At 58.4% G+C, this 22,070-nt stretch overlaps 1 protein-coding gene and 1 pseudogene across 4 annotated transcripts in view; both read right to left on the bottom strand.

Moving 5' to 3' along the window:
- Positions 1-8,242: 8,242 nt before the first annotated feature.
- The window catches only part of BANP (BTG3 associated nuclear protein), a 223,671-nt gene continuing 209,843 nt past the window's right edge, over positions 8,243-22,070 (bottom strand). The window contains exon 14 of one of the 4 annotated variants that reach the window (XR_012126924.1): positions 8,243-8,313. The gene's annotated coding sequence lies outside the window, so the exon portion shown is untranslated. The remainder of the gene's footprint in view (positions 8,314-22,070) is intronic. The other 3 variants (XR_012126925.1, XR_012126921.1, XR_012126922.1) reach the window with 3 other exon arrangements.
- LOC118967523 (zona pellucida-binding protein 1-like) lies at positions 10,303-21,024 on the bottom strand (annotated as a pseudogene).

The following is a 22,070-nucleotide window of genomic DNA, read 5'->3' as shown; positions in this document are numbered from 1 at the left end:
GCTCTTGGGGGATCAAAGCGACCTCAGGCCAAGGGACATCAATCCCATGACAGAAGTGAGAGATATAGGTTTCTTTTCCCAGGCCAAGCAACCCAAATGCCTCCCAGACAGCCTGGAGCTGGGCCCTCCTGGTCTGTGGGGCGCCCAGGAGCCCCCCACCTGCTGAGGCACGCTGTCCCCACTGCAGCGTCGGGCTGCCCCGAGGGGGTTGGGCAAGGCAGCCACTGCAAGGAGATGCGATCCCCCCACCCGCCCTGTGGCGCTGCAGGCCCACCTGGCCAGTGCCCCTCACCCACCAGAGGCGGCCCCAGGCAGCGGGCGTGGGCCCCAGCCAGAGAGGCTGCCCAGCACATCTGGAGGGGTTGGTGGTGGGTGGGGTGGGCTCCCGAGGATCCGACCCCACCCTGCAGCCCGCTCAGCCCCCAGGACCCTCGCCGAGGACTCTACCGTCTAAACTTCGTGGCAAATTGTCACTGGGCTTGGCAGGTGGCCCCAGGGAGCTGCGTCCAGATGAACCTTCCTCAGACCTTTGAAGACACTGTCCGTGCTCTACTCTCAAGGCAGCTGGAGCCCCAGGACCCCGCTCCCTGGCACCCCGATCCTTTCTCCAAAGGCCTATCTTGGAGAGGCCTGTGCCTCGAACCACCTGCCCTCCACCGCTGCCCAGCGTCTGAGCTCCAGCCCACCTTGTCCCCCCGCCTGGGGTGCATGGCCCCTGGCTCACGGGGCCCCTCTGTCTTATCTGCCATCACCCTGCCAGCTGGAGGCCCCTGCACCGCAGGCCTGGGCTTTTCCTGCTGTGTGTCTGTGTCCCCCAAGGGCAGAGGTGGTTCTGGAGAAGCTCACGGTCAAAGGCCCAGGGTCAAGGCTGCCATGATGTAGAAGAGGGTTTGCCCCTCACACGGGAGACTGGAGCCAAGTGGGCGGGCCCAGTGGGGATGCGGAGCTTGGCTTCAAAGGTGGAAGGCATTTCCTGCAGACCCATCTGTTTAAAGATGGAATATTCTGCCCTCGTACTTGAGTTCTCCGTCCTGGAAGGAGTTTGCACATGGCCTGGGCACCTGCTGAGGAGGGCGAGAGGAGCAGGTCTGGCCCTGGAGGGGGTGGTCTGGCCGTGGGGCACCATGCCCTCGGTAAGGGCTGCTCCTCCGAGGCCCAGGGCAGCCCCTTCAGCAGACGCCCATGGCTCAGAAGGCATAAATCTGAGACCAGGAGGGCCATGCATGTCTCCGCACCCTCTGTTCGTTGTATTTCACTTTCCTAATACTGAAAGTTAGGAACAGCAGGACATGTTTCTGGGTTCGCCTCCTACGGCTTCTACCTGGGCCTCCTTGGCACGTGGTAGCTGCCAGCCTTGCTCCAAACAGAGCTTCCTGAGTGGGCAACTCGGAGAGGACACAGCACTGAACACAGTGAAACTCGGCTCAGCTGGCAGCTGCGGCCCGCGGCCCCAGGGCCTTTGTGCAGCTGCAGGAGGAGGGAGGGGCCCGGAAGAGCCTCCACCGGCCGCGTCTGCTGGTCCATCCCGGAGAAAGGCTGGTTCTCAGGGCGCGGCGGTCACCTCTGGGAACAGAAGTCCCTTCCTCAAAGCTGCAGTGGGCGTGCTAACAGGACACGGGTGTGTGTGGGGGGGCAGTGGGGAACCCAAGCGTCTGGAACCCTGTGCCCCGGCCCAACCTGTGGGCGACAGTGGGTGTGGGACGGTCAAGGAGATGGGGGTGGGAGTGCTGGTGGCCAGGCAGGAACCACTCCCAGTGACTTGACTTAATGTAGAATGCTCAGAGTCTCAACAATTATTAGTGTAAAATCAAATATGAAAGGACAGAGTTTTTAGGAATTTTTAGGAATCCCGTGGGAAGGGGATGACTCACATCTCCAGTATGAGGCTGGTTGGGCGGGGCTCTTTGAACTGAACCCCACAAGCTCATTCATTGTGTGAAGTTGTGCACGGCCCTGGGATGTCATGGCCCTGGGATGTCACGGCCCTACTCTGCTGGAGGTGCCAGATCTACCAGGGAAGGGGTGTCATATACTGCGCCAGATGCAGGCTGCGCAACGAGCTCCCAGCGTCCACCCTATCCTGCAAAAAATTTATCTTTCTTTTCCCATTATGGCACAGTTTAAGAGAAAGGGGGAAGTACCCAAGATACAACTTTGAAATCAAGTGCACAGGAAATTTTGCCTTTCATCTGAAAACCCATCCGCTGCACGGAAATCCACAGCCAGGCTGATGCCCCAGCGGCGCTCGGAGCACATATCAGCTCCTGCTGGTATGCACACACGCGTGACGACGGCTCCCGTCTGCAGTAAATGCCCCACGTCTCTGGAACAGAGCCCCCCACAGACGGCCTGTCCACAGCCCACTGCTGCCGAGGGGGCTTCCTGGGAGCGCATCGCGGCTGTGACGGGAGCCAGCAGTTTCCCAAGCAGTCACCAGACAGTCTGTCTGCCCTGTGACCTGACAGCCACAGGCTCCGACACGCAGGAATGCCCATCGTCCTGATGGACAGAATGAGCTCTTGGCCAGAGAAAGCTATTTCCTGGGTAGGCGATGCTGTGAGGGTTCCCTCCCCTCCACATAAGACACGCAGGCATGTGCTTGGGGGTTGCAGAGCTGCTCCGTAAACCCTAACAGGAGGCCTGCTGGCTGTGCATTTCTGACGCCTGTTATCAGGGTCTTGAGGCCCAGGGGCCCAGGGAGAGAGCGCGGTGCACGCTTGCTGGCGCCTCTCTCTGAGCTCCTCTGCTCACAGGCCACTTTGTTCCTCTCTGGCTCGGTTTCCTCATTTGTAAACTGAGTAAATAATGTCCAGCCTCATGGCATGGGGGTGGCGCTCCTATGTGAATGTCACTTCTGTATTAGGGTTCCTGTCTCTGCAGGCATTATCAGGACGAGCAAGAGCCCGGAAGCTGGGAGACTTGGGCCGGGTCCTTGATGGGCAAAGATGTGCCTGAATTCTCTGGGTCTCAGCCTTGCCATCGACATGACAGGGGTTCACCTGGGGCGGTGTCAGGGGTCGCTTCTGGCTTGAATGTTCTAGGATTCTCCTTGACAGGAGGGCCTGTTTTTGATTGATTGTGGACTCAGGAAATGTGTGCTGAGTTAGTGAGCAAATGTGAGCATAAATGCTGAAGGAATAATGCCAATCCTAAGCATCGTAAGGATTAGAAGAAAGAAGTTATCATTAGGACTGAGGAGGTCTGGAAGGCTTCCTGAGGAGGTGGCAGTGTGGCTTAGCCTTAAAGACTGGTGACAACTTGGATGGGTGGAAGGGGAGGAGGTGATATCCCGGCAGGAGAAATGGAGTGCACACAGGTGCTCACGGCGAACGGAAATCAAGTCGTGCCCCACAGGATGTGAGTGGCAGAGCAGAATGAATGCATGCTCTCCGCCGGGTGCCTGCCAGCACTCTTTCGCAGGGAGCTGCTGGGGGCTGCGCTCCAAGAAGTCAAGGGAGTAAAAAACCAGGAAAAGGAGAGACAGAGACCTTGGAAGATGTGGATGCAACCTAAGAGCGAGGCGAGACACTTCCTGGAGACACGGAGAAGGGACGGTTCCAGAAGGAGAGCTGGGCTCCGGGCTCTGACACCCGGCTAAGATGGGTGGGCAGACGGTCTAAGGTGTTGGGAAGTATCGGGAGGGGATCCCATGACCGGCAGACAGTTTGGGGTTCAGTCAACCAACCACAGCCAACCAGCAAAACCCCAAGACACTGATAACAAACTAGCTTGACAGTGCACGGAGGCTACGTGAACACTCGGAGTCAGCGCTGGCCATGGAGCTAACCAGGGTGGGCGTGGGAGGTCTAGTGCGGGGAACGAACACGGACCACCTAAACAGAGCGCTCAGAGGCAGTGACACGTTCGTCTTCACAGCGACACGGAGGCAAAGGCCCCAGGAATCGGCCCCAGGAATTGGGTGTAACTCCACGAGGTCAGAACAGGGTGCCGTGTGGAGAAGGCCTGGGGAGGGTTAGTGTTCCTCATGCCAGAGCTGCGTCACCTCTGAACAGTGTGTACTTACAATTGCAGTAAGGTCAGAGGCTGAATGAGGAGTGAGATACACTTCGCCACACATGACTGACAAAGAAAAGGAGAAAATTTAAGGCCAGCAAGTGCTGCTCGGCAGGCCTGGGGCCAGGGCTGCCGTCCAGCTCGGGGGCACTGCAGTGGTGAGACGCACAGCGAAGCGGGAGAGTAAAAGGGCACAAGGAACATGGCCTCTGTGGAGGCACAGCCGGGCCAGGCAGCTGCACCCGGAGAGCCTGGCGGGGTGGAGACAGTGCATTTTGGGCGGAGTGGGCTTGTAGGGGGCGCCTTGCTATTGACCTGCTGCTCTCCTGTGCTTTGCCTATATTCACTTGATGCAGCCAGCAGACACATAATAATGAGAATGCGTGAAAATGCCCAGCCCATGGGCCACATGCAACACGGGGAGCATGGAGGCCCTTCTGCATTCCCTCCTGGATCACGGCCCTTTACCTGGGTGCCTGGCACAGCTTAGTTTCAGCCCAGCTGAGAGATGGCATCTCACTGGTGCTGACATTGCATCCCCTCCCGCACCTGCTGGAGACAAAGCCCCAGCAGGGGCCCAGCCAGGTGGGGGTGGCGGGGGGCGGGGGTGAAGGTGGCCTCTGAAGCCCGGATCAGCGGCCCCCACGTGCCCAGCCTCCAGAGGATGGCATGTGGGCCTGGCTCCTGCAGGCAGGTGTGGGGGGCGGAGGAAGTGGGAGGGAGAGGAATGTGCTGTGCAAACAGGCAGAAAGCCCCAGCCGCCACCTGGGGATGGAGCCCCTGACAACAGCACATGTCAGCAACCAGGACAGCTGCCCTGCGACTCCAAGGAGTGTGTCGGTTCTGCCACACTTCAGGGCATGCTCAATCCTGAGCCCTCACCTGCAGAGGGCTCTGTGGGGAAGGGTGGGGGCTTCTTAGGGGAGCGACCTGGGACCCACGGTGTGCACTCATCCATCTCCGGAGGACCAGGATGAACAACACCTCCAGGGACCAAAGGCATGCCTCTCCCACGAAGAGAATCCCATCCCTGGCTGGCTGCCCAGACCACGAGGCATCAGTGGGTACAGATGGTTCAGAAATAGAAACAAAATGCAGGCACCCCAGACTGTGAGTCCCCAGGGCGTCGAGCTAGCGACACCAGAGCTGACCCAGGGCCTTCACTGCGAGTCCCAGAAAGCCCTCTGTTTGGTGAAGTGTATTTGCTCTGGACACCTGCAGCCATGGCCCCTCGCGTGGCTGAAGCCCTGCCTGACACTCAGACCCTCTTGTGGGTGATGTGGGCCCCACCAGACACAGGAGCAGTCACCCAGCCTCAGCTCAGCCAGGCAGCGCCCTCTACCATCAGCCACAGGGTTGGTTCAGGGGTAGGCACGTGGCCCTCCCCTGGCCCTGGGGTGGTGGCGACTGTGGCTCTGGAGCTACCCAAAAAAAGCTCAGGGGCAGGTTAGGGAGAAGAATCAAACTCTGGAGGCATCATTTGACCTCAGAGCCCAGCAGTACCTGCACCCGGGTGGCTCTGTCATGTGGGTCCATGAACTCTCTTGCTGCCCAAGCCTCCTCATGTGGGCTCTCTGTCACTTGTCCCAAAGCTGGCCTGGCTTGAGGCCCTTGGCCTAGGAGCCAGGAGTTTGGGGTCCAGGCCCAGCTCTGTTCCAACCAGTCTCTGGACTGTCCTGTGGGTTTGACCACTGTCCCTCCCAATCCTGAGTTTGTGGTTTGCAAAAAGTAACGTGTTTGAATTTGGAAAAGGACAGCAAAAGCAAAGAAGAAAGGGCTAGACACAGAACTATGTCAGAGGCATGGGCAGTGTTCTGGCCCCAAACAGTAGCCTCGCGACTCACAATCACAGAATTCAGCTCCTGCAGCCCCGAGGCCAGGGGTGGCATCTTCTCCAGCTTGTGTGGGCATAATGTGGTGCCTGGGGCTCTGAAACTTGGTACCAGGCAACCCTTGACCTTTCTCTGAGTCCGCAGCTGGGCTCGCCAGGCCTCTAGGTTGCAGAGGGTCACTAGCGGGAGGATACACACGCGATGCCAACTTCTCCCCATGTGGAGCTGGGACGGGGGCCTGCCCGGAGCACCTCGGCACAGAGGAACGGACAGCGTGCTGACAAGTGGTGAGTCTGTGAGCCTGGAACAGCTGGCTGAGGGGAGGGCCAAGCACAGCCCCTCACCCAGGCGCCTGCCCCCTGTGGGGCTGCAGCACCCCATCCCTTTGCACCCCCGACTCTGCTCCATGCTGGCCCTGCTGGTAAAAGCCCTCAGGATGGCACTGAGGCCCTGTCTCCTTGCCCATCTGCACCCTGGGCCTGTTGGTGGCTGGCTTCCTGATTGGTTTCCCTGGAGCCTGTTTTCAGGGGAGCCAGGGGCCCTGCCAGCTCATAAACCTGCAACGTCATCAAAACACGGATGAAGCCAGCGGCCCTGGGCACCCCTGGGCCCGGCCTTCCCTTGGTTCACGGCTGACTGGGACTTCTTGGTGGGGGACCAGAAAAGCGGCTCACTTTGCAAACCTGCCCCAGCTCCCTGAACCCCTGTCCATCATAAGATACTTTACAAGGCCTAGAAAACAGTATAAGCCATAACCCCCACCCAGAATCTTTCTCCAACATTCCATTAGGAAAATGGTCAAACCTGTTGGGCAGCTGAAAGGACAGTGTGGCAAACAGCCACAGGTCACCGCTGTGGCCCATGGGTGTTCACACCTCTCTCCATCGGCCTCAGCACAAATGTGCCCACATCCCCATCCCTCCGTCCGTCCATTGCTCCATCTTATTTTTTGGCACCAAAATCAAAGGAAATGGCAGACACCTCTGTGCGCCATCCCTGAACACCTTAGCACACACTATTAACTGAATGGAAAATGTACACATACACTTGAAATACACACATAGGGAGGGTTCCAGCCAATGGGCTTTGACAGAGGCATCCCCCCGTCTGACTCACACCCTGCCAGGATGGAGACGATTTCCATCACGCCCAGAAGTTTCCTCGTGACCCCTCCGGGTCAGCCCTCTGGCTCCTCACCCAGCAACGGCTTACCACCCGGCATTTGCTCCCATAAATGTCAAAGGCTAAAATAAACAATTTGTGCAGCAATGTCTTGAATCATTAGAAATGGGAAAGCGGGTTGGCAGGTTTCACGACCTAATGTGTTGGCCACATTCCTGACAACTGCACGGGTCCTGCTGTTCCCTTGAGGCTGAGTGTCAGGACGTTCTGGGTTCTGTGTGCCGGTTCATGGGGCTCAAGGGCTGCCAGGAAGTGGTGCGCTGCAGGACGCCTGCTTCCCCTCGCAAACCTCGTCAGAGATGAGCCCGGGAAGCCATTCCGAGGAAGCACTTTTATAGACGTGGTGAACAGCTGCGTCTGCCGGCCGGGGAGCGTGAGCGCAGTGGCCCTCCGAACGTGTCACTGCCTCGGGCAGGACACCCTGATGAGTTTACAGCCAGGCTGTTCCTCGTGGCACTCGGCCACAGCCCACAGGCACCCACGGACAAGGGTCTTGGGTTGGAAAGGGCACGTCTGGATGAGCGCTGGCTGTGTGCTGTGCTCACCCTGGCAACGCTCGGCACCTCTTACATGCCCCGCCGCACAGCCTGGCCCCAGATGTTCCCACAGTATCTCAGCGGGTGGACGTCGGAAGATCATTCCCTTCTCACGGAAACCTGAACGGGGGGGTGGGGCTGAGGGTACACCAGGTGGCACAAGCATGCCCCACATGCAGCCCTCCTCCCAATGGCCCTGGGGGCTGCTCCGCCAGGGCCAGCCTTCGATATGACCCCCACTTTCCAGCCTAAAGCACAGGATGGACATGCAGACCAGAAGCATCAGGTGGAGCCATGGTCCCTGGCATGCAGTGCATCCCCAGCGCTGCCTTACCCCTCCTGGGGACAGAGCCGGCACCAGAGCCCTTTCCACCAAACGCCTCAGACCTGGTTGGAGACTATTTTTTCTATTCTGAGAACCACTCGAATGCCTGGATCAAATTTCTTTGTCCAGAACCACCCCCAAACCATGTGCCATTGTTGGCTTGGCATTGACCGGGCACCAAGGTTGGCACAAACCAGCCTGTGCACCAGTGTCAGCTCAACACTAACCACACACTGGCAGTGCAATGCTAGCCCGCGCACAATGTAACCATGACGACAGGTGTAAGTAAATCAGGCAGGACGTGGTGCCAAATAAAACCCCAAAGAGAAGAGAAGCTGCCCCTTACCTGCGGGACCCCTGGCCAAAGGCGGCATCTCTGCGGGTCCGTCCTCTGCTCGGCTCTTCTCTCTCAGCCACACAGACCCTGCAGGTTACAAACAAGCATCTAGACACGTTCAAGGAGCGGCAACAGGGCTTCGCTTGTCTCAAGGAAATCGCCCTGATGTGGAGCCCTGGGGGTGGAGGGTGGGGCTGGGGGCTGCCGGGCACACCCGGGGCCAGGGCCCTGCCTGGGCTTCTTCCCAGCCACCCTCCAAGTGCCCCACCCCAGGTCTGCAAAGGCCACTGGGGGTAGGGGGGAGTGTGTGTTAACGTTCCTCCAACTGCTACGATCAGACACAGGCATGCATGGTCACAGACGGTCACAAACCGTCATGGATGGGCACAGCCATCGAGGTGCCATGGCAACTTTTCCTTCACACCTCCCTATTTCCCACCCCGTGTGCCCCCAGGGCTCCTCTGAGTCAATGGGTAGGAACCTAACGTATTCTTGTTGGTCGCTACATGGCGTCCCCTGGAGGATAGGGTGCCCCTCGAGGAGGGGGTTATCCTGTCTGTCCCCTTCCCATGGGCATTCTGTGTAGGATCAACCAAAGCACAAAATGAGGCACCCCATCCAGGGAGGGGTTGGGGGCACCCTGTGGGGTCCCTTCCATGGGTTCCCAGGGGTGGGCCTTTGTCTTCATGGGTCTCCGCTGCCACTTCCCTGGGGCTTCTTGTCCACCTCCTCCTGAATTCTGCCACTCACTCTGGACCTTTTTGAGGGGCAGCTTCTGGTCTGGGGCCCCTCCTGCCCTGGGGTTCCCCTGTGTGTGTGCACTTCTGAAAGAGCATGGCTGTCTGCATGGGGCTGGCAGTGCCCCCAACATCAGCTTCTCTGGCACAGGGCTGTGGCCCTTCATCCCAAGGGCCCTTCCAGGCTGTCAAAGCAGAACAGCACGCGGGTCAGCTCACTACATCACCACACACCGAGTATGCCAGGTAAAGGCTTAGTCTCGGCCGTGGCCACCTCCCCGGGCGCCCGCACCAGCCTGACAGGCCGCAGAGCCGGCTGGTCAGCTGTCAGCTCGGTGACTTTTATGGGTGTGGGGCCGCCTACTTGCCAACTCTGTTCATGACTTCACCATGTTGTTGTTTGTAATTGTGGTAAAACATACATGGTGTAAAATTTGTCATTCCGATGACTTTGGGGACCGAGTTTACTTTGTGAAGTGCGCTCTCCCTTCTGCGGCCACCACCACTCACCCCTAACCTTGTAAAACTGGCCTCTGCCCCCATGCGGCACGGACTCCCCTTCTGCCCTGGCCCTGGCGGCCGCCTTCTCCTTCCTGCCTCCGTGACTGACCCCTCTCGTCCTCCGGGACGTGGAGCCGCACAGAGTCTGTCCTCTGTGTCTGGGTGTGTATCTCGTGGGGCTTCAGTCCTTTTCCTTGGTGTCCGTCACCGAGCACGTTTATGGTTTGTTTGGCAAATGTGTGTTCAAGACCTTTGCCCGTTTTCCTGTTAGGGTATCACCTTTTTCCTATTGGTTTGTGGGCATTCCGCACGATGGTCCTTTGCCGAGTGGACATGGACCCAGACGGCGCTAGAAGGCACAGGCCCCAGCGCCTCCCCAAGGCTCTAACCCCCCTCCCCTGGCACACCCCATGCCAGGGGAGCACATGGCTTCCACTGCCAGCTTCATTCATTCATTCGCCCCAACGGCCCTGCCCGCCGCCTGCACTCTGCTCCTGGGCATGGTCGGGACCCAGCAGCGCCGACCAGGCAGCTGGCCTCCCTGTGCGGCTGCGCCAGGAGCTCCCGCCTCAGGCCTCACGCCCCACTGTCCCCGGGCAGTCCCGGCTGGCCCCCTGCTCAGCCTCCAAGCCCCTGAAGCCACCTGAGCCCCTGGCCCACCCCCTCCCTGTGACAAGCCGCACCTGTGCTTGCGCTCTGTAGTCTCTGTCAGACTTGCCACGGCAGCTTTGCCATGGAATCCGTTACTGGTGATCACCGAGTGACAGTGCTAACATCCCTGAGCCCAAACCGGATGAGTGCGTGGCAGGGCGAGTGTGGTCCCCAGAGGGCTCAGCAGTCAGCCACCATACGGGAGCTTCCAGCAGGACAGCGCCCGCCTGGGGGCAGGAAAGCAAGACGGCAGAGCCAGGAGGAGGAGCCCGACACGTGGAGGACACGGGCCCAAGGAGCCCCGGAGCGGGCGTGGGCTCAGCGAGGGGCTATCAGCTCCTGCCAGGCGGATGGACGAGCCATGCCCTCCTGGTGGCCTCTCATCGCCCCCCATGCTGGCGACTCACCGAACCCCAGGGGCCAGCCTAGCAGGACGCCACACGGGCCGGGACGTGGCGGGCTCAGCAGGCAGCCAGGGCTGCTGTCCCTCCACAGGAGCCTGGGCCCTGTCGGGAGGGATTCCTTAATGTGCAGGGGGAGGAGGGATTCCTTAATGTGCAGGAGGAGGAGCCCGACACGACACGTGGAGGACACGGGCCCAAGGAGCCCCGGAGCGACAGTGCCTGTTCATGGCCCGGTGGCACAAGACCCCAGGGCCCCCGGGATCTGCGTGTGTCCAGGGCCTCGCTTTGGGAAACGGTTCTTCAGGAAGGACCCCGAGGTGGGGGCCTGTGGGCTGGGGGGAGGGGCCCTTGGGGGGACCCTGAGGGCGGGGAGATGGTGCCACTGGCCTGCCCTTTCCTGGTGGGCCCATCGTGGTGGGTTTGGCGGGTGGGCTCTGGACGCCTTTGAGCAGGGCTTTACCCGGGGCCACCTGGAGAGAAGGATGTGCTTGTTTAGAGCTGTGGGTCCCCAAATGGGGTCCTGGCACCAACTCCCCAGCCCTGGGGGCTGTGCCCAGTCTGAGGCTTGGTGAGCCATGGCCCATGTCCACGTGCCCTCAAGGGCTCTGATGGGCTGGCATGGCTGGGCTCGTGTGCAGGCAGACAGAGCGCCTCCTGCTTTCCATGCAGGTGGCAGGGCACTGGGCAGGCCCCTGCCAGCCCCTACTGGGCAGCGGCCTCCATCCTGACAGGGTGGGCTTGTCCAGGGGTAGGCGGCCTTCAGAACCGACCCACCGGGACAGTGGATCTGGCACCAGACTGCACGGGGAGAAGAGGGCTGCTGTTGGCAACCTCCTCCATACACATCCAGGCGCTTACAGCCCCTAGACCTGGTTTCTAGAAAATGCGGGGCTGAAGGGCACCTGGCATGGAGAGACTGATTCAGGGCTGGGCAGGGACGCTGGGGGGTGGCCTCCCCTGCCGTGGATCAATGAAGGTGGAGGAAATTACTTAAAAAGGCATCACAAAGTAGGATGGACTGAGGGATGGACAGACGGCTGGACACAGTGCTGTGGAGATGGGCAAGCTTGCAGGGAACCACATGGGGCACAGCGGGGCCAGGGGGACTGGGTGCTGGGCACATGGTGTTCAGCACACGGCTCTTTCCAGTGGCCTGGGTGCCTGAAAATTGCACAGGAAAAGTTGAGAAAAGATGAAACTGAGGATGAGGGCTGGGAAGAAAAAGAAAAGAACGTGCACGCTTGGGAACCTGGTGGGGGAGGTCCTTTGTCCCTGCCGCGTGGATGGTCCCTGCAGCCCAGCCCCCACACAGATGCCCATGGGCTTCCAATCAGCTGGGGAGGGCCGCTTGAATACAGGTGGGCTCTGGGGTTTTGTGTCTGGGAACCAGGTAAAGCGTGGACTCACTCAAGCCTGGGGACACTCACCAGCTGAGAGGGTACCACAGAGCCTGGGGCACCGCCATGCCCTCCTCCATCATGGGAGGGCAGGTGGGGGGCCTGCAACACGCCAGAGCCACAAAGATTATCCAGCAAAACCGCAGCCTTTGACAGAGTCAGGACAGAAAGCCAAGGCCTCAAAGCCGTGAGGCCAAGCTGGACCACCCACAACAGAAGGCGGCTGAGGTCAGAGACCCCAGAGGGACACTCAGACGAGAGAAGTCAGACCAGGAGGAAGGCGTGGGTCCCTTCCAAACCCAGGGGGTGGGCGCCGGGTAGCAGGCGGCCGAGGGCTGCCCCTTCCCTGAGCAGTCACTGGCCTTCCTCCTGAGACCCCCACGGACCTCACCTCCCCGGAGTCCTGTGATCTCCCTTACTGCTCCCACCCTCCCAGTCCGCCCTGTGTCCCCTGCCCCCAGAGGCCGAGCTACCCAGCACCTCCGCTTCTCTTCTCAGGATGGGTTCGGAGCCCTGGCCGCTGAGCAGCAGGGCTGTCGGGCCTGGACAGTGAGGTCCTGCCAGATCTCTGTTCCATTTATTTTCTCTCCTCTTTCTCCTGCCCCTTAGCTGAGTTGGCCTGAAACTCAGTGGTCAGCTGGTTTAAAAAAAATTAGTAAGGTGACATTTCTCACTGCCACTTCCTCCCCTGGCTTTCTCTAATTAGCCTGGAGGGCCTGAGGCCCTGAGAAGCTGGTGCGGCTGCCCTGCAGTGGGAGTGAGGGTGATCTCGGTGGCAATGAGGTCCCAGGGGTGGTGGGCAGCCGTGTGGGCAGGCAAGGGGCCAGGACAGGGCTCGGAGCAGAGCAGAGCCACCTCCCTGCCCTTGCTGGGCTCCTTGGAACTGTTGGGTGAAGCCCCACTGCCAGCTAAGCCTGGTGGTACAGCATGTGTGTGAATGGTACCTGGCACATTTCTCCGCAACACAGCTGGGTGGACCATTACCCAACAGATGGGTCTCCCAGCCCCAGACCCGTGGCTACACTGATGCCCAGAGGAAGACGCCCCTGTCCCCTGCAGGTCCCGATGGTGGTCTTGGCACCGGGCCCTGTGCTGCAGTCAGCTTGGGAGCTGCAGCGGGACTTCCCTGCTGGGCTCCCGCATACGTGTCTGCTGTCTGGCACTGGGTAGAGAGGGCAGACACAGCCTAGGCCACCTTTTCCCTGCGGCGGCACAAGGGCAGTGGTGTCCAAGCCTTGGTGCTCTCTGCCAGCTTCTGTTAAGTGTCTGGGGGCTTTGCTTGGAGAAACCAGGTCAGCAAGCCCTGTATGTCCATCCTGTGTCCTGCCCCTGCTGGATGGGCAAACCGTGGACACCAAGTCACTATGTGGTCATGGTGCAGGGCATGGAGCCTCATAAATGCTGAATTAACCCACATCTAACAGATAACAGATATTCCTTTAATATATAAAAAGCACCTAGACTCACTAAGAAAACCACCACAAAAGGAAAAGGGGACAAAGGCTATGAGCAGGCAGTTCACAGAAGTGGCTCCCAAACACATAAAAAGAGCTCACCCTCACCCCTCACAACAGAAATGCAAAATAACATACTGAGCTATAAATCTGCAGAGATCAAGACACAGTGCTATTGGCACAGGGAGAGACACTGAGACCAATGGGACGGAACAGAGGTTGGAAGCGGAGCCATACCATCTACAACCAACCGATGCTTGGCGGTGGTGCAAAGGAAACTCCAAGCGGATGACACGCCTAAATGTAAAATGCAAAGGCAGGAAACCTCCAGGAGACTAGAGAGAAAGTCTGCTTGAATTTGAGGTTGCCAAGAAGTTTTTTTTCTTCGACATCCAAAAGCATGATTCGTGAAAGGAAAAAAACTGATATAATGGATTCTATCAAAATTTTTAATTTGCTCTATGAAAGACACTGTTATGAAAATGAAATTATAAGTCATAGACCAAGATAAAATCTTTGTGTATCACATTTTTTTGTAAAATCTGTTTAATTTTGGCATAATAGTGGTTTATTATGCATTAATACTTCAAAATATTCTTTTGTGTTTAATAAACCACCAAAGAACTCAAAATAATGGTGTATAAGCATGCTTTTGCTCCAAACACCAGGTTGCTATTGCATTGAAGACAGTGAATTCCATCATGGGGCTTGTATGACCCAGGGCTGCAGATCATGTATGACCCAGCAATCGCAGTCATAGGTGTTTTCCTGAGAACTGAAAACAAATGTTCACACAAAGACTTGTACAGGAATGTTCATAGCAGTTTATTTGTAATGGCCTAAAACTTCAATAGAGAATATTTCAGGCAGGGGTTCCACATGTGTGCCTAGAATGTCCACTTGTTGATTAAAAAATCTATGTGATTTTTAGCCTTAGATAGTCTTTGGTAGCATCGCAATTATGGTCTGCACATGGCTTAGGTCCTTTTTTAGTGTCTAGAGATGAAACTGAAAATGTAAAGAACAATTCATTTTGCATACCAGCTCTCTGCATTTTAACACGATGGCATTCAGACTTAAGCAAGAAAACTTCACATGAAAGGTCAAGAACCAGTTTGCTTAAAATCTGAAGAAATTTCTTCTTAAAAGAAATAAGTATAGATACTATCGCAGGGAGCTGCATGATATCGTACTGTGAACTGGTAATAACGAGGTTCATGATAAGCATATACAACATATTTCAGTTGAAGATGTTTAATGATTTCTTCCACAGTAGGTTTATATGCAGGAAGCGTGTGCAAACCCCAGTCATACTCTCCTCAAAGTTCTGGAATACAAGCCTTCCCGTAGATGTTATTTATGCAGTGCTGTTTTCTGAAATAATTTTTCCTTTTGTCTCGTACCATTGGAATGTTGGGTCTATCACTTCATAATTCCGCAGTCACTGGGTCACACATAGCACATGTGGACTCTCTTGATGGAGCATGACATATACTTCCAGTGGATGATTTGATGATCCCACTATTTTCACCAAACATTGGGTCAAGTGAAAAGCTCTTGGTAATCAAATCAAATATCCAACTGGAAGGATTTACCATATTTTCAATAAAGTGCTCATTTCTAGACTATATAAAGAACTCTTAAAACTCAACAGTAAGAAACTAAACAAGCCACTTAAGCAACCAGCAAAAGATCTAAACAGACACTTGGCTAAAGAAGATACACAGATGGCCAGTAAGCACAAGAAAAGATGCTCACTGCCATCTGTTATCTGGGGAATGCAAATGAAAATGTGGGGATACCAGAACACACCTATCAGAATGGCCGACATCCAAGAAACTGACACCACGGTGAGCCGGCGAGGATGTAGAGCCACGGGAACTCCTGGGGGAGAGGACAGTGGCTGATCACAAAAGGCACGCCCCAGAGATGGCTGGGGGGCAATGGCATGCACTGGTGGGCACATGGCTGCAAGTACTTATCACCCAGAGAACTGTGCGCCATTGCAAGTGAACTTTAATGCACGCACATTAGAAATGAACTAACCAGGATGGCAGGAGATCTGAGACGGGATGATGCGGACTGTGACCAGAGGCTCCACCTGTGTCACACACAAGACCCAATATCACTGAGGGGTGTGGAGAGAAAGGAGCTGACCTCAGTAATGTGAGAAAAAGACACCGAAGGACCAAAGAAGTGGACTCTGATGCCAGGACAAAGGATGCAACTGCACATTGAGACTAGAAGTTGGTAGAGTTGCTTCTCAAGAGGAGATGGGTTAGTTTTCAAACTCTTCTATATGGATATTTGGGCTGGACAGATAAATAAATTTATGGTGGATCGGGGGAGCCATGCATCTCACTGTTGGGGTGGGAAGATGCAGGCAGGCAAGAAGGAAAGGCTAGTGTGGTCTGTATGTACTGGATCCGTCAGACATCAGCGTGAACTCGTGTTTAACTGAATACAGATACAGATGAACAGATGGAGAAACACTGAAAGACCTGTGTGTACACAGGGGTTGATATGTACATATATGCACCCTGGTTCTGTCTGCTCAGAAGGCCTAGAAACAGCAACATCCCAGGAGCAATGAGCACATCTGGTGCCCAGATCTTGGTTTCTAACACCTCCAGTTAAAGCAACCAGGGCTTCTTGGGGAGATGGCTGATTCTGGGACTGGGTCAGGGAATGTATGAGATGAGCTCAGAGCATCTTGTAGCACCAGAAAGTAAGGATATACTCAAAAAGCAGAAGGATAGGGTATGTCACAGGGTCACAGGGCCCAGCCTGGAAGAGCCACTGATGGCCAAAGCTGGACCAGCTGCGCAACCAGAAGGACGACACGGGATCAGGGCCCAGTGTAAAGTCGCCACCCATGAGCTCACACTGATGTAGATAAACGACTGAGCATGTGAACACAGAGGGAAGAAGAGACGCATGTCCTGTACACAAAACGCCAAAAAATTGCTGTAGATGCCTCCTCTCTAGAGGAAGAACTGAATCCCTCTCTCCCCTCCTCAAAATTGAGGGTGCCCTGAAGTTAATAATGCCTTGCTTCCGAAATAGAGCGATTTACAGTGGAGGAACCTGGTGAACATGACCACCTAGGTGGTCAAGGTCAATTTACCTGCGAAAAGTCCTGGTGACGGTGTGGATCCCTGGTAGGAGGTGGGGGAGCACTTTGTCTCTGTGTGTTCCTCCCCCAAACCTACTGTCCCAGAGTAACCACAGGAAAAACATCAGACGATCTCAAATTGAGGGGTATGTTACAGAATACCCAGCCAGTCCTTAAAAATGTCAAGGCCACGCAAACTGAGGGAAGTCTGAGAAGCTGTCACAGCCCAGGGGAGGCTGAGGAGACCGCAGGTCGTGTGGGGTCCTGGATGAGGTTCTGGAAGAGGTTCAGAGGACAGTGGGAAGCCCTCTGAAATCCGAGTAAAGCCTGGCATGCCTTCATGGCCAAGCACCATGCTTCCCCAGGTTTCAATGACCGTCGCAGTGGCAGTAGGTGTGAGTGCACCCGAGGGATGTAAGTGCGCCCGGGCGATGTGGGTGTGCCCGGGAGGTGTGAGTGCACCTGGGAGGTGTGAGTGGGCCCGGGGGATGTGACTGCACCCAGGAGGTGTGAGTGTGCCCAGGGGATGTGTGAGCGCCTGGGAGGTGTGAGTGTGCCCGGGAGGTGTGAGTGCACCTGGGAGGTGTGAGTGCACCTGGGAGGTGTGAGTGTGCCCGGGAGGTATGAGTGCACCTTGGAGGTGTGAGTGTGCCCGGGGGGATGTCAGTGTGCCTGGGAGGTGTGAGTGGGCCTGGGGGATGTGCATGCGCCCGGGATGTGTGAGTGTGCCCGGGGGATGTGACTGTGCCTAGGAGGTGTGAGTGTGCCCAGAAGGTGTGAGTGCACCCAGGAGGTGTGAGTACACCTGAGGGAAAGCTGAGAGGGGCGTGAGCGGGACCCCTGCTCCACTACTGCAACTTTTCTATCAGTCTAAAATTCTGCCAAAATTAAAAGGTTATTAAAAAAGAAAAGACTTAAAACAATATTTTGCCAAAGAAGACATATGAATAGCAAATAAGCCCACAAAAAGGTGCCAACCTCACCAGCCATCACAGGACGCAAATTAAACCACTGTGAGACCTCCTCACACCCACTGGGGTGGCCCTGAGCTCAAGGATGGGCAACCCCAGGATCGGCCAGAGTGCGGAGAAACGGGGCCTGCTGCGCTGCCGGGTGAAATAGGGCAGCGCTTGGAGACAGCCCAGAACTGTGTGAAGGTTCCACCCAGGCTGACCAGGACCCAGCCACCCCGCTCCTCGGGATCCACCCAAGTGAACTGGGTGCACATCCACAGAGACCTCCACAGGCCAGTGTCACAGCGGCCTTATCACGGCAGCCCCAAGTCGAGAGCAGCCTACATGCCCGCCAACTGGCCACAGAGACAAAACACGGTGTGGCCACGCAGCGGAACGTGACTTGCAACATCAAAGAGCAAAGCTCTGACCCGCCACAAGGTGCATGAACCGCAAAGAGCCGGGCTCAGGGGAAGAAGCTAGCATAGAACCACATACTGTCTGATCCTGCTTCTGGGGAATTTCCAGAAAAGGCAAATCTCTAGAAACAGAAATAGACCCGTGGTGGCACGAGGCTGGAGGGGGTTCTTGGGGGCAGGGGGAGGTCTGAGGGCTGCAGTGTGGTTGTGGCGGCTGCTCGGCAAATACACTGGGCAGCCAGTGCACGCGGACGAGGGGTGGATTTTAGCACGTGGGTTACAGCATCGCTACTGCCACAAACAGGAGGGGAAAAGCAGGAAGACAGGCAGTCCCCCCGGGGAGAGTTCCACCCAGGAAAGTCAGACGGGCCTGCTAATGAAATGAATCTCTAACTATTGAGTCCCGTCCAAGAATGGAGGCCATCTGAGACCCAAGAGCAAAGGCCCCCGGTGCACGCAGGATGGAGATGCACTGAGAGCGGACCACAGCGCCTGCAGCCAGCATCTTCATGCACCCAGGCAAGTCACCAACGGGTGTCCCTTCCCAGCCGGTGGGTGCCACCCACAGCGCCTGTGTGCCCCCAGAGGGGTGCGCCCAAAACCGGCGGACACGGACGGGCTGTCTGCCATGGTGAACGGGGAAGTCCCTCGTCTCCAGCTTCATCCCCATACTGCACAATATCCACCAAGAGTTATTCTGCACCCGCAGGGGGGCCCTGGCAGGACCCCTGTCTCCTCTCACAGGGGACCAGGCTCCAGGCCACACGGCGGCTGCTCTCATTCTGGACTAGACCCCCCACCCCAGGCACGCCCACCTCTCATTCCCTGACCTGCCCACCCAGAGACCCAGGGCACCAGAGGTCCAGGAGGGTAGGCGTGCCCCCCATCAGCTGCATGTTGGATGGATGCGTGTTTACTGACACAGTGGAAGGTGGGGGAGGACACGCCCGTACCCGAGTTCAGACTGGGGTTGCGGCCTTGGGAAAATGGGCACCATTCTCTGGGCCTGGCTCCCACGTGCTCGGCGGCCTGACTGTCCTGCTGAGCAGACGCCCCAGCACAGGGCCCAGTGGATGGAGGAGCTTGGCCTGTGGAGGCTGTCGGTGTCGCCTCTGCTCTCAGGGCTTCCTTGCCAAGCAGCCTAGGGCTGCATTCTCGCTGTGGCAGTGTAGACGGCAGCCCTCACCAGCAGCCACCACGTCCACCAGGAAGAGCTGAGCCACCACGTTCTCACAACGTACGACCCTGATGGCTGACACACTGACCTCAGTCACTGCCAGAAGTCACCAGGGGCCAGTCCGCACAGGCCAGGGGGCACAGCAGACACCTGAGGCACTGGCAAGCGCAGGCCACATCCTGCAGGACCCGAAGGTGGCTGGTGCCTTGGATTAGAAAAGACAGCCTGGACAGGAGACGGGCTGACAGGTCTGGCTGGCTGGGGACAGGGGCCCTCAGTTCTGGGGGAGGGACACTGACCCGCTCACCTCCCACACACCCTGCCTTGCAGTCACAGCCCACAGCCACAAGCTATTTCTCACAGAGCCTGAGAACCAGGGTGGGGGGCCGTCACCCCCGCCTCACGGGTGGGAATGCCGAAGCTCAGGGCTGCGGGGCTCCAGCAATGCCCCCACTGTCTTGAGTATGAGGTGGGCATGGGCATGGCCCTGAGCCCTGGGCCACGGGTCCTGGAGCCCAGCAAGCTCTCCATCGCTCGGGGCCTCTCCCTCGGGCGCTTCTGTCTTTCCTGGGCGGGTGTCGGTCTCAGAGCCAAGCTGGGTGAAGTCACCCTTGGGGTTGTTGGAGGACAAGGCAGTGACTCAACTGCACGAGAGATGGGGTGCTTCCAGGGCCAGGGGCCGGCCCTCCGGAGGGCAGCTCCTCGTGCCTCGGGAACCCAAATCGGCTTCTTGACCCGAGGGGTTACGTGCAAGGGTGGAGGTGAGGTGGTGGCCTCTGAGACGTCCTCCTGAGGGTCAGGGCTGGAGGCGGCCTCCGGGGTCAGCCCAGAAAGGTCTGCCTGCCTTCTGCCCCTCAGGGAGGCAGGGTGGGGGCCCTGGCTTGTGCCCCTGCAGCTGCCTGCAGCACCCACCTCCGTGCCCGCTGGGAACACAGCCCCGAGAGCAGCGATGAGGCACCTTCTGTGTGGCGTGGGTGCAAGAGCAGGAGCCACAGTCAGGGACCCGAGCCCATGGCAGAGCTGAGCGCCAGGCTCTAGAAGGGGTGGAAGCTTGGCGCCGCAGGAGAGGCCCCAGAGGGAGGCACGAGCGTGGGACAAGACTGGGGGGCGATGGGGCTTGAGTTGGGGGCTGGGGCAGGGAATTGCAGAGCCCACACCCTGTGCTCCACGGGGCAGGCCGGAGGGGGCACCACGAGATGCCCCCTCCCATTGCTGGCCCTGGTGTGGGGGAAGAAGCCGCTGTCCCTGGGGAGCAGCGGGACCCAGGGCCCTGGGCACCAGGACCGTGCAGGCAGTGCCAGGGAGCCAATCTGGAGCTGGGACAGGGCCCGCTGGGCAGAGCACCCCGCCCCACCATCCCCATGAGCACCCGAGCCTTGTGGGTGTGGCATCGAGCTCTGTCCTCTCCAAAGGGAGGCTGGCGGTACTGGCGGCTCCCTGGCACAAGAAGGCATGCCAGCCAAGCCTCCCGTCCATGCCTCCCCCTGCCCTGGGGCCTCCTGCCAAGGTGCACATCCCTGGCACTGGGCCCTGGGCCGTGGGAACTGCTGCTGCCCTAATCATGGGAGTGCCCATCGCAGAAGAGGGGGTGCTCCTCACACGGACAGGCCCACAAACGCTCACGCCCAGGAAGCCGCTGAGGGTGGCCTGGCCTCCTGCTCCACCGAGGCCCAGGCCCCTGCCCAGGTCTCGGGGCCACAAGTCACGTGTTCATGTTCCCAGGACGGGAAGGTGTGGGGTCCAAAGGCAAAGAGGGCACCTGTCTGAGCTCCACCAGGCCCCCCACCTAAGGCCCTCTGCTGCGGCCACCGGCCCAGGACCTGCTCCGGGCCTCCCTCCCGTCTTGGCTGTGCACCCTGATGACACGTGCTGTCTGCTGCCCCGGGCAGGGCTCAGGCTGTCTGATGGATTCCAGACCCGCTCCTGTGGGCAGCTTGCAGGGTGCCTGCCTCTCTCCCTGATCTTTCAAGGGCGTCTCAGCTGCCGGCATCGTGAAACACCAGCTCCTCTCTGCCCGGCTGCCGGCCCACGCAGGCCACTGCCCCTCTCACGGCCTTGCCATCTCTGGGCTCTGCCCCCAAAGGTCCCCCTGCTCAGGCAGCGGCCGCGTGGGACCCAGGGCACGTGGGGGCATGTGGCCCCGTCTTTCCCACCACTGTGGTGTGGAGGGGCCCTGCCCGCACAGGTGTGTGAGCAGCTCCGAACTGCTTCCACTCCATGGCCACACCTGGGACGGGCCTGCTTCGTGTAGCGGGGCATGCTGGCTGCCGAAGACCCCACGTCTCTGCAGACCTGGGGTGAACAGGGCCGCCCCGCCCCCAGGAACTCTAACACGGGCCCCGGGAAGGCGCTCAGCCCGCGGTATGGTGCTCTGTCTCCGAGACCGGGTCTCACTGGCTTGACAGTCAGGGGCACACCCACCTTCGTGGAGAGCGGGGCTCTGGCCCATGCAGTGAGAGGCGTCCCTAAGAGGCCCAGACCCGTGGTGAGGGTCCCAGCTCAGCCATATAGGTCCTCTGTGACCATCAGGCCACCACACAGTGCAGGCCTCAACTGCCAGAAGTCTCCGTTTTATTGCGCTTAGAACGATTCCCCAGGATAAACCCTGCAGAGCTCCGGTGAGCACTTTGGCCTTTGTTTACGCAGAGTTCTGCCCCACGAAGGGTGTTCAGAGGTCTCTGGGCTCCTTCCCCATCCACCACCGCCACTCATGGTTCAGCTGGGCAGCGACATCATCTATGGGGATGCAGAGCCCCCAGGCAGAGCCCCTGACCTGGAGGGGGCAGGAGACGCCTGTGCAGGGTCACTCCGGGCTGGTGACCGCCTTCCCAGAGGCGGAGACTGCAGGGGCCCTGGAGCGGCCGGAGGCGCCCTGGCGCGCTAAGAGCAGCCTGGTGACCACGCCTGTCTTCAGTTCTGGCCAGGACGAGGGTCTGCCCCTCGGCCCCCAGCGGTGCCTGGCCTCCTGGGCTGGAGGCAGCTGTCCCCCCAGGCCCCTGAATGCCCCACCCTCGCTCTTCTGCGTGACGGCCCCCA

The sequence above is a fragment of the Manis javanica genome, chromosome 17 (assembly GCF_040802235.1).
Source record: "Manis javanica isolate MJ-LG chromosome 17, MJ_LKY, whole genome shotgun sequence".
Classification (NCBI taxonomy): domain Eukaryota; kingdom Metazoa; phylum Chordata; class Mammalia; order Pholidota; family Manidae; genus Manis; species Manis javanica.
Note: the sequence above shows the minus strand (reverse complement) of the source record. Positions and strands in the feature narration are given on the sequence as shown.